This window comes from Episyrphus balteatus, chromosome 1 (assembly GCF_945859705.1).
Source record: "Episyrphus balteatus chromosome 1, idEpiBalt1.1, whole genome shotgun sequence".
In the NCBI taxonomy this organism is placed as follows: domain Eukaryota; kingdom Metazoa; phylum Arthropoda; class Insecta; order Diptera; family Syrphidae; genus Episyrphus; species Episyrphus balteatus.
In genome coordinates, this window is record NC_079134.1 from 96,055,426 (window position 1) to 96,068,693 (window position 13,268).

Sequence of the window (13,268 nt, forward strand, 5' to 3'; positions counted from 1 at the left end):
GATTATTTTTTTTTTTGGGAAATTGAATTTGGCTGCAGATAGCGATACCAAAAAAAACACGCCTAATGTGTTGCTTTCTGAAGATAGAATTAATTTTTTTATGGCAACTATAAGAAAGCTTTGTTAAAGATTTAGTGATATATTGGCTAAAATCGGTCGAAACTGTTGAATCTTGAAACTCACATACTTTTCCCGACTCATTAAGAATTTAAGACTACTGTTAATACCTACCCTTCAAGCAAGAAAACGGAGTTTAGAAAAGACACTCCGATCTCCGAACGAGAAAAACGAGGTTGCACTCACACACTTGCAACTTTTTGTGTATGAACACAAAGTCGAAGGAGAAATCGTGGTGAAAAAACCAATACATATAAAATCGGCTCCGCGGTGATTATAATTTCCATACTAATTTGAGCCGTCTTCGGACCCATTTCTGAGCCGAAGTCGGACTCAGCTCCGCCTGAGGCGGAGCGGATTCGGACCGAGGTCGGACTTGTTTGCTTGAAGGGTAGTCTAAGATGAAATAATTTTCTCATATTATGATAACATATTTTAATAATTGTCATTAAATTTATGAAATTATGTTGGTTTTTGTGAGTGAAAAGAACGGGTGCAAATAACAAATTAATAATTTTCAAGATTTCCGAAAGATGAGTCCAAAAAAGAAATGTGGATGAAAATTCTAAAATTGGATCAGGCTACATTGCATCCAGAAAAATGAAAAACAATCTATACCTACGAACAACACTAAAAAAAGTAGTTCATTTCAAAGGGATGTAAGGAAAATTAAAATATTGATAACTGACAAATGATTCTATAATACAAAAATGCAGGAATGGGGTCCCACGTACTTGCTCTTGCAGTTCAAAGCACTTTTATATTTGTCTACTTGTAGATTATAAGAGCTGCCTCTATATTAATTTTTAAGAAGAGCCTACATGGAAACTAAATTTTTGTTAAATAATTTTGTCTTAAATTTAATCAAAATCGTTAGAGCCGTTTTCGAGAAAATTGTAATAACTCGAAATTTTTTTATGGGAGCTATACGTTCTAAGTTAGGGATTAAAAAAAAAACAACCTTGGAAATTAAGAAAAAAACATTCATACCAAATTTTAAGAAAATCCGTTCACCCGTTCAGGCTGTAGCTACTTGTACAGATGGACGCACAGACCGACGGACGTCATGACGAAACCCACTTTTTTGGACTTCTCTCTCATCTTAATGTTAGTTTTGATTAAAACCTCGAATATATTTTTTTTTTACACGAAACCAATACTTGCCCTATTGAGCAAGTAAAATTAATTTAAATAAAAGACTGAAGCATTAAGACAAAAATTCAATTAAAATTGAGTTTTTTGTTTTGGTGATTGAAGTTAAAAAAATGTGTTTTTCTTTTATTTTCTTATAATTATTAGAGCAAAACTTTAGTTATTTCGCGTTATTGCGTTTTGAAACAGTATTTACTCAGCTTGGCTTATTATCTATCAAGAATCACTAAAATTTGGCACCCCAATCATCTAATAATTTTTTTTTTTCGATTTTTCTAAGTGACTATTCAACAAAAAAAAAATGACCTACCGTCAAAATTGAATAATTTCTTAGGATTTGGTTAGCTATGTTATAAATTTAAGAACTTTTTTTATTTCACAGGGTGTTTAAAAAACAATAGGCTAGTGAATTTCATTTCAAAATAGTTTAACAGAAATACAGGGTGCTCAAATTCAAAAATTTAGAGTAAGAGAAAAAAAGAACTAAGTAATTTGAATAATTAAAAAAGAAAACTACCGAGGAATAAAAAAAGATAATATCAGATGAAGCGTGTTCCAGTAATAATAAAAACATAAATAATTTAAAATTTTTTAATTTTCCTAACGTTTATCGAAAAAGGGTTTCCATGTTTGCATACATACCTAAGGCCGTGTGTGAATTGCGTTAAATAGTTAAATCCGTGTTAAATTTTTGACACTATTGATGTGAACAAAAAAATTTCAAAAAAAAATTATTGTTTAAAATTTTTTCTGCCATTAAACTCCTTTTTAATAAAAAAAAAAAAAAACAAAACAATCTGCAAAAAAAATTTAACTCAAATTTAACCAGGTCCCAGAGCCCAATAAATTTTTAACAGCTGAAAATTTTTAATTCACCTCAATAGTGTCAAAAATTTTACACGGTGTTAACTATTTAACGCAATTCACACACGGCCTAAGTTGATAATCAAGTGCTTTGATGGAATTTTTGGTTATTTATAACTCGTGGCTTCACTGAGGAAAAAAATAAATTGAAGTTGAAACGTCTTTTCTTCAAAGATGAGCTACTTTGAAATATATTGCTTCGAAATAGAAAACCACAAAAAAATAACCTCATTTCCACGTTGATTTTAAAATGTTCTTCTTCAACTAAAAATCATTCCGAATAGTAGTTAAATCAATGTGGTTTTCATTGATTTTACGTTGTTTTATGATGTCTTTTCCCTGAGTGTTAGACAACAGGCGTGTTTTTTTGGCACAGCTATCCGTATCTGCAGTGGGAGCTTCCATGTATTACAAATACAACCTACCCAGCTGCGGATAAAACTAAAACTTAAATCTGGCTGCGGATAAGAAATTGACATTTTTTCGAGTATCGATACTCGAAAGGAGAAAATTTCGGATAATCGGATAACTCAAAGAGTCTCGAAGGCTATGTTCGCAGAGTGCAACGCACTTTAAAACACAAAATTATTTCTACATTTCATTTATATACATATTTACCGTTGATTGAAACTTGACCTACTTTAATTTTTAACTGCTTTTTAGTGAAATAAAATCAAGGAACGAGTCGCACATAGTTTTTCTACGGTGTTTAATATTTTTCTTCTGTAATGTCGTTTTCTATTTGCGAGATTTAAGGTATAACTTCAACTTTTGAGGTGCAAAAACTGTCACGAAATGAGTTAAAAAATTTAAATTGTGAATCTTACAGCTAAAAGAGGTGGTAAAGTGAGGAAAAAGTGAAAAATCTCAGATTTCATGATCTATTTGAGACTTGAGACTCAAAAATATGAATTCGAGATTCAAAAATCTAAATCTAGATATTTATCAAGATTCACATATAGGTATGTATAAGCACACGCACTTTCAAACACACTTCTCTGTTTGACATTTTCTGAACATTTGTTATTGTTTTATTTTAAAAAGTTAAGTTTATACCTAGGAACACATTTCGTAAAAAATTACAAAACTATATTTCATATACTATTTGAGGAAAAATCTGAGATTTCAAAAGCAATTAGAAAACGACATAAGTTAAATATTTTTTAAGTTTTTCTTTCTGACCACAAAATTAAAAACAATGATGCAGAAAACTTATTTTTTAATGTCAAAAACAATTTTTTTAGTTTTCTTTTCAAATATAGGTAAATGGCGCTGGAAAAAAAAATTTGTGTACTTTTGTAAATTTCCCCCTTTTTGTCAAAAGTGGCCGTTGTAGTTAAGTAAAGGTTATTTATACAAATTTTGACCCCTATTGTCAAAATAAAACAAAAGTCTTCCACATCACATACGAATTTCAATTTCGATCTTTCGACTCTGCATATAAATGTGCCACCTCTTATGTGCACGACTGACCAAATCTACGAACATACGCCAATATGTCAAAAACTTATCCGAAAGCAAAACCAAAATATAAATGAAACTTTGAACAAATGCAGTTGGATGTACAAATGGAAAATCAGGAAAATCCATTTTTAGCAATTTAATTTGGTTTGTTTTATTTCTAAGGCTTCAAAATTTAATTAATTGTACGTTAAAACTACTAAAAAATAATCTGGAATAAAATTCGGTTTTTTGTTTTATTATCTGATAGCTGGACAGCTACTAATGGGCAACTGCGGATACGTTTTTTTTTGGGAAATTGAATTTGGCTGCAGATAGCGATACCAAAAAAAACACGCCTAATGTGTTGCTTTCTGAAGATAGAATTAATTTTTTTATGGCAACTATAAGAAAGCTTTGTTAAAGATTTAGTGATATATGGGATAAAATCGGTCGAAACTGTTGAATCTTGAAACTCACATACTTTTCCCGACTCATTAAGAATTTAAGACTACTGTTAATACCTACCCTTCAAGCAAGAAAACGGAGTTCAGAAAAGACACTCCGAGCTCCGACCGAGAAAAACAGGGTTGCACTCACACACTTGCAACTTTTTGTGTATGAACACAAAGTCGAAGGAGAAATCGTGGTGAAAAAACCAATACATATAAAATCGGCTCCGCGGTGATTATAATTTCCATACTAATTTGAGCCGTCTTCGGACCCATTTCTGAGCCGAAGTCGGACGCAACTCCGCCTGAGGCGGAGCGGATTCGGACCGAGGTCGGACTTGTTTGCTTGAAGGGTAGTCTAAGATGAAATAATTTTCTCATATTATGATAACATATTTTAATAATTGTCATTAAATTTATGAATTTATGTTGGTTTTTGTGAGTGAAAAGAACGGGTGCAAATAACAAATTAATAATTTTCAAGATTTCCGAAAGATGAGTCGAAAAAAGAAATGTGGATGAAAATTCTAAAATTGGATCAGGTTACATTGCATCCAGAAAAATGAAAAACAATCTATACCTACGAACAACACTAAAAAAAATAGTTCATTTCAAAGGGATGTAAGGAAAGTTAAAATATTGATAACTGACAAATGATTCTATAATACAAAAATGCACGAATGGGGTCCCACGTACTTGCTCTTGCAGTTCAAAGCACTTTTATATTAGTCTACTTGTAGATTATAAGAGCTGCCTCTATATTAATTTTTAAGAAGAGCCTACATGGAAACTAAATTTTTGTTAAATAATTTTTTCTTAAATTTAATCAAAATCGTTAGAGCCGTTTTCGAGAAAATTGTAATAACTCGAAATTTTTTTTATGGGAGGTAAGTTAGGTATTAAAAAAAAACCAACCTTGGAAATTACGAAAAAAACATTTATACCAAATTTCAAGAAAATCCGTTCACCCGTTCAGGCTGTAGCTACTTGTACAGATGGACGCACAGACCGACGGACGTCATGACGAAACCCACTTTTTTGGACTTCTCTCTCATCTTAATGTTAGTTTTGATTAAAACCTCGAATATATTTTTTTTTTTACACGAAACCAATACTTGCCCTATTGAGCAAGTAAAATTAATTTTAATAAAAGACTGAAGCATTAAGACAAAAATTGAATTAAAATTGAGTTTAAAGCAAAGTACTCAGCTGAAGTCTCCAAGTCAACAGCAAACATATTAAAGAAAAAATACCATTTGGCAGGGCCGGTTTTAGGGGGGGGGGGGGGGCAGCATGGGCCGTCCGCGGCTGCAGATAAGCTCAACTCATCGAGCTAAAGAAAAATTCACTTTTGTAGTAAAATAGTAAAATGATTCGGAGTAACTTCGAAAACCAGAGGTCTTCCCGTCCGCATCCTGGCAGGATTGGCGTAGCAGGGTGAAATCGGGTGCATTTTTTAGGCACCCTTCAACTCATCGAGCTAAAGAAAAAAATTACCATGGTGGTCTTACCGTTCGCGTACACTAAAACCGAATCATCGGCCGACATCGGGTCGGAACTAGTCGGACGACTTTCTCGGACGATCGACTGCATACACTGCTTACGATCTGAGACGGCGCTGCCGGTCAGTAGTTTGACTTTTTGAAACTTGAAGTGCATATAATAATTGTTTTCAATAATAATTGTTTTGAAGAAATTTATATTTTTGAAAGTTCATACCGCCAATTTTTGCAAAGAAAAGGCTTTTAGCAATATTTCTGTATAAATCAACCCGACAACGGACGAAAAATCCAAACAAGTTCGGATTATACCGGTTGATCGGTTATTATCGGGCGTCATCGTACGTCAACGGACGATGTCGCTTTCAGTGGTGTACGCACTCTCTTTTCTTTCTATGTGCTTGGTTCTATCGGCCGAGTTCGGCCGACAACGCCCGAGCATACTTCGGCCGATGACGGATTTGGTGTACGCGAGCTGTTAGACTCAATTAGTGTATGGGTAACCTGGCAGGAGTGGCGGTAGGGCGCATTAAAGTGGTCGATTTTTAAGGCCCTCCTAACTTATTGAGCTAAAAGGTGAAATTGGTGTTCAAACATTATGAACATAACAAATCTATAGATAACCCAATGTGTATGTGAAATAAAGATAAGACAGATTACCCTAAGCATACACTGACGGTTATCTACAGATAAATTACATAAGTAAGAATAGATAGATAAGAACATAGACATTAAGAATAGAAGATAAGACTAGAAAATTGTATATATATAGTAGGAACGTAGTGAAATAAAATTAGTATTCATTCGACTTTACAACCGAGTTTTACTCAATCATTTGGTCCTTCGAGCTATATTAAAAATTTTCCCCCACCAGTGGTAAGAGATTTTTTATAAAACGAACGAGTGAAGTTTAGCGTTATCAGAGCTACAAATACTGATAAAGTAAAATTAGCGTTGTCAGAGCTACAAATACTGACAAGTACCAAAAAAAAAAAATATATAAAGTGAAAATTAGCGTTGTCAGAGCTACAAATACTGACAAGTAAAAAAAAAAAAAAATCATATTCAGTGAAAAATCATAAAAAGTAAAAAAAAAAAACAAATTCAACAATGTCATCAGAGCATTTAAAAGTAATTGAAAAACAGGTTGAAATATTAAAAAACCTGGAAAAGTTATTAAAAGATGGAGAAAGTGTAACAACACGCAGCAAAAACCAAGAAATTCTTGTCTATGCTGAAAAGAATCTTCAAGCATTCAAGGAAAATGACAAGCTACTTCATAAGCTTGGTGTTATTGATGTTCCCTATTTTAAAGAACAATGGATGAAAGGAGCAGAGAACTACTTTCAGAAAATTCAAAATTTGCTGAAAAACAAAGATCTGGACAGTGTAGAACAAGGCATAAGCGAAGCAATGTTAGCTAGCAAAATAGCAGAAATAAAAACTGTTAATCAGCAGCTAGCCACTGGACTAGACTTGCAGCAAAAACAAATGAATGAGATCATGATGAAAACAATAACAAATCATGAAACTCAAATAGATTTAACGAAATTACGTACAATAATGGAAAGTTTAAAAAAAACAATAGACGAGGCGAAACTTGAGGCAATTTCCCATCCTCATACAAAAAACATATGGATTGGAAAATTGAAACGGTGGAATGACCGACTGCAAGTTGAGCTGTCTAAGATGAATCCAATACAAGAAGAGGAATTCAGAGAAGAAAATTATATAATCGAGTTGGAAGAAGATCTGAAATTACTTCTTTTCAAGTTGGAAGAAAAACATGAGAGCATAAAATCTGATCCATATGCAAATATATTAACACAAAGTCCAAAAATTGAACTGCCTAAATTCGATGGAAAAATTGAAGAGTGGAAGATATTTTCCGACCTCTTCATAGATTTGGTTCACAATAAGAATAATGTGCCAGATTCTGTGAAATTAAATCACTTGCGATCGTGTATAGCCGGTGAAGCTCGAACTTCTATTGCTAGCCTCATACAAGGATCTTCGGCAAACTATAATGAAGCATGGAAGACTCTCGTCAGAAGGTACGAAAATAAAAGAATCAACTTCTCCACGCAATTGAATTACTTGCTGGACATGCCAATGATGAACGCTACATCACCTTCTAATGTTAAAAAGCTTCACGATGCAGCAAAGGAATGTATTTACATCATCACATCGACAATAGGCAAACATAACAATGAAAACGATGAAATATTTGCTCACCTACTCCTTCGCAAATTTGACAAGGAGGGCTTACAATTATATGAGCAACACATCAAAAAACCAAGCCAGATACAAAAACTGGAGGATGTTATGGACTTCCTTGAGCAATTATTTCAAACCCTTGAATCTCAACATCAAACAATGACTCGAAACAAAGAATACAAAAAACAAAGTGGGAATTCTCAATCAGACAGAAGAGAGTGGAACTGTGATTTCTGCATGCAGAGTGGTCATCGAATTTATTATTGTGAGAAATTTTTAAACACCGAGATTCCCAATCGTTTAGCATATGTACGCAATAAGCAAATATGCAGTATATGTCTTAAACACAGTGCAGAAACCAAATGCTTCTCTCAAATAAAATGTAAGAAGTGTAATAAATCGCATAACACTCTACTACACAACGAAAACTACCAAACGAAGAAAAGGGTCGAGGGAAATCAATACAAAAAATTGAGCCCCTCAGACAACAACAATAAAAAAGAAAAATCATTATCATCCCTGATGGTAAAGAAGATAGAGAGTCCAATGGTAATATTAGCTACAGCACAGATATCAGCCACATCGTCAAATGGTGAAACATGTCTATTTCGGGCATTGATTGATCAAGGTTCTCAAATATCAATGATATCTGAGGAAGCAGCGCAGATCCTCTCCTTGCCAAGGAAAATAATAAGTACAGAATTAACTGGACTCTCAGATGCAGCAGTGGGTACATCAAAATCAAGAGTGTATTTAGAGATAAGACCAAGATTTATGAGCAACAACAAAATGCAAGCAGAGTTTTTGGTATTACCAACCCTTATAAAACCACTACCTGACGAATCATTTGAATTTAATAAAAATGAGTGGGAAAATTATATTCTGGCAGATCCAAACCTGAATACAAAAGATCGTATTGACATTATCATCGGAAGTGACTTATATCCAAAGTTAATTGAAGAAGGAGTAAGGAAGCACAATGGCATCGTGGCACAAAATACGATTTTCGGGTGGGTAGTTTCCGGCTCACTACACGAGAAACGACAATGTGGCAAAATCATGTCAGCAGTTACTTCATCGATGGAGAGGTTCTGGGAGATAGAAGAAATAGACAAAGACAAAAGAATAAAAGAAATCATAAGAGAAGAATTTTACGTTGACGACTTAATGACAGGTGCCAACAACGAAGACGAATGCAGATACATAATAAGAGCAGTAAGTGAAAATCTTTCAAATGCTGGTTTTCAATTACGAAAATGGTCTTCAAACAATCAAAATTTGCTGACTGGCATAATGTCGAATGATGAGCAAAAAATAATTAATGTCAAAGAAGGCGACACTATGAAAACATTGGGACTTCACTGGGATCCAGATCAAGATGAGTTCCGATTTGTTATAGATTCATCTAAATTGAGCATTTCAAAAACCAAAAGAAATGTGTTATCAAATATTGCAAAAATATTCGATCCTATTGGATGGCTTGCTCCAGTTACGATAAGAGCGAAAATATTCATACAAAGATTGTGGCAATCAAACTATGACTGGGATGATGAACTTGATGAAATCATGAAGGCAGAATGGATGACCTTTCAACAAAACTTACAAGAAATCAAATTAATTAAAATCCCACGATGGATATTTAATGACGAAGCAGGTCCAATAGAAATACATGGATTTGCGGATGCTTCAGAAAAAGCATATGCAGCTGTCATATATGTTAAAACAAATATGACAATTAAAATACTAACAGCCAAAACCAAGGTAACACCCATCAAAAATAAAAAAACTCTTCCCAAATTAGAGTTATGTGCAGCTCAACTACTTGCAAGGTTACTCAACAAGATAAAAAAGTATTTCTCAAATGATACAAAATACTATGGGTGGAGTGACTCCACTATTACTTTGTGGTGGATAAAAAACAACAAGAGCAAAGAAAAGTTTATACGAAGCAGAGTAGCTGACATCAAGAGTCTAATGGATAAAATCGAATGGCTGCATTTAAATTCGAAAGACAACCCAGCCGATGTTGCATCACGTGGCATATGCCCTTCAAAAATTGCTGCACACGAACTATGGTGGACAGGTCCGCAGTGGCTGAAACAATCAAAACATCATTGGCCGCAACAGCAACACTTGGCACCATCAACAGATTTAAGAACGATGTCAACATTACAATGCAAGAAACATTTTGTATCGAATTTAATCGAACGATTATCGAACATCAACAAAATTGAGAAAAGTGTTGCATATGTGCTTCGTTTTATTCGGTGGTTTCGATACAAACAAATAACGCCAGGATCAATAACTGTATCCGAACTATCACAGGCGAGAATTTTAATCATCAAACAACAGCAAAAAATTCAATTTTGCAATGAATTACAAAAAATTGAAAACAAAAAGGATATTCCTTTGAGCAGCAAAATAATTCAAATGAAACCTTACCTAGATGATGAAGGAATCTTAAGAGTGGGTGGAAGGCTTAAGTATGCAAGGTTACCTTTGAACCAGATACACCCAATAATACTGGATAAATGTAAACTAGCCAGGTTAATCGTTAAAGAAGCACATGCAGCTACACTACATGGTGGAAATTCGGTGATGGAAGCATATATTAAAAGAAGATACTACATAATTGGTATCAAAACACTAATAAGAAGATGTTGTCGTAGTTGTCCGATTTGTATTCGATACAACAGTAGCGGTGCGAACCAAATAATGGGAGATCTACCAAAGCAAAGAACTACAGTTTCTCCACCATTTCTACATGTTGGGGTCGACTATGCTGGACCAATATTGATGCGAACATCAAGAGGTCGAGGACAGAAAGCGTACAAGGGCTACATAGCAGTTTTTGTATGCATGGCTACTAAGGCCATTCATTTAGAACCAGTGAGTGACCTTACAACAGAAGCATTCAGGGCAGCTCTAAGAAGATTTTTTGCAAGACGTGGCAAAAGTGCTCATATATATTCAGACAATGGGTCTAATTTCATTGGAGCGAATCGATGTTTAGACCAAGAATTCAAGAACGCCATCAAAAACAACGCGTCACTCGCTTCAAGGTTAGCTGAAGACAAGGTGGAATGGCATTTCATCCCACCCGCAAGTCCTCACTTTGGAGGGCTTTGGGAAGCAGCCGTCAAATCAATGAAACACCATTTAAAACGAATAATGGGAGAATCTAAATTAACATTTGAAGAGATGACAACATTGCTATGTCAGATAGAAGCAATATTAAACTCACGTCCCTTATGTGCGATGGGTAATGACATAGACAGCATTGATGTATTATCACCTGGACATTTTTTGGTGGGACGTCCTTTATTGGATTCCCCTGAATCAGGAGAACTTGAAAAAATTGGGTCCCTAGATCGCTGGAAACTGGTGCAAAAATTAAAACGAGACTTTTGGCAAAAATGGAAGGACGAATACTTGGTGTCTCTTCAAAAACGTACCAAGTGGAAGTCTGAAAAGAAGAATCTGGAGGAAGGTGCAATCGTTATTATAAAAAACGAAAATACCCAACCGTCGAGGTGGCCCATGGGACGCGTTGTTGAAGTCCACAAAGGGTCAGACGGCAATGTACGAGTCGTTACACTAAGAACAAAGGACGGACTCTACAAAAGACCAATACATAAATTATGTCCACTCGAGACTTCTGAAGAAGAATCGGAGAGTAATATTTCACAGCAAACATGCCAGCTCACCCGTTTAAAAGAATATAATGGATCAAAAAACACACAAGTTAATGGAATTAAATTTTTGATGTTGATGTTATTAGTATTAATTGCATTTGGACGAGCAAAGAGTTCAACAACCAATATGAGCACAACACCTGATATGACAATTAAAAACTTAGACGAAAATGTGGGAATTTACTTAGACCCAATCGGAAAAATGGATGTGGTGGCATCAAAATGGAGACTTGTAGTTTACTACGATTTAGATTCATATATTGAAGAAACCAATAATATTTCAAGCTACATAACTAAACTACAAGACAAGTGTTCCAAAATGTTCTACTTCAGCGAGCAGTGCAGTTTAATAACAGCAAACTTAAAGAGAAGATATGAAGTACTGTCTGAAAATAACAAACTATTAATAATAACCAACAGGGTAAAAAGAGCTCCACTTGAATTTGTTGGTTCACTCTACCACATTTTATTCGGTATTATGGACAGTGATGACAGAGAATCCTTAGAAGAAAACATGAAAAATCTTTTGGACAACCAGCATGAACTGGATGGCTTAAACAAGAGGCAAACATCACTGGTAAATGCTACAGTAAATGTCTTAAAGAAAACGACAGACGAAGTAAACGACCAATTTGTAAGAATCAATGGTCAAATTAATGAAATACGCAATACGACACTTCAAGCTCATAATGCATACAAAGCAGGAATGATATTTCAGTTAGCAGCAATGCAACTTGATGCAATGTTAAGTGAATGTAATGATGTCCAAATGGCAGTTATAAGCATCCTCATTGATGTTAATAATCACCATATAAATCCGTTGTTATTAAAACCATCCCAACTACAAGGAGAGATTCACAAGATTCGGAATAAAATCTTAGGGAAGTTTCGTTTACCTGGTGATGGTACAAAAAATGGATTGAAAGAAACATTTCGCCAAATGAAAGCGAGGGGATTCATACTTGGCCGGCGTTTAGTAATAGACGCGGAGATTCCACTACTTCACTCAGAAGCATCGGACGTTTTTCGGGTAATTGACGTGCCAATACGTCAGGGAGATATTATTGTGACACCAAAAATATACACCGAAATACTTGTCTTCAACTTCCAATTAGACGCATACAATCTAATGAGTCAGGCACAACTAAATCTCTGTCTAAAAAACGAAGAAACGCACTATATTTGCCATGGTAATTGGCCATGGAAAACTGCAGCAGATGGATCATGTGAGATATCACCAATAAAGAAAGCAAAAACAGCAAGCTGTCATTTTGAACGAGTTGGTCAGCAAGACAAATGGATTCAGTTGACTAAACCAAATACATGGTTGTTTAAACAATTTACGACCACGGCTATTCATATAAGCTGTGGAAATTCTGAGCACAAATTGGTTAAGCTTTCAGCACAAGGGCTTCTAACATTAAGGCCACAATGCACGGTTAGATACAACGGAGGTTTCCTTACTTCACCGCAACAAGTTAAGTCTGAAACCATCAGCCATTTCGAGGAACAGACGATATGGACGAAGGCACTGGACGAAGTTGCAGAGGAAAGAATTAAACCTATACAGGCAACTATAATAAACAACAAGAATGAACTACTCAAAATTCAACGAGACTTGGAAAGGTTCAAGAGGGAAAACATTCACCTTAAGGGCTTGGACCTTCACCACATAAGCGGTCACAGCGGATTTATATTAAGTTGCATTTTGGTTATTATTTTAGTAATCTATATAGTACGAGGCATAATATTCAGGAAAAGAATTTTAGCCCTTTCTGTTGGCCCGCAGAATGTTCAAACATTATGAACATAACAAATCTATAGATAACCCA

The 13,268-nt window shown here is 34.7% G+C and overlaps 1 protein-coding gene across 1 annotated transcript in view; it reads left to right on the plus strand.

Annotated features, from left to right (window-relative positions):
* LOC129906160 (protein 4.1 homolog) overlaps nucleotides 1-13,268 on the plus strand; it is a 232,518-nt gene that overhangs the window by 106,742 nt on the left and 112,508 nt on the right. The gene's annotated exons all lie outside the window — the stretch shown is intronic.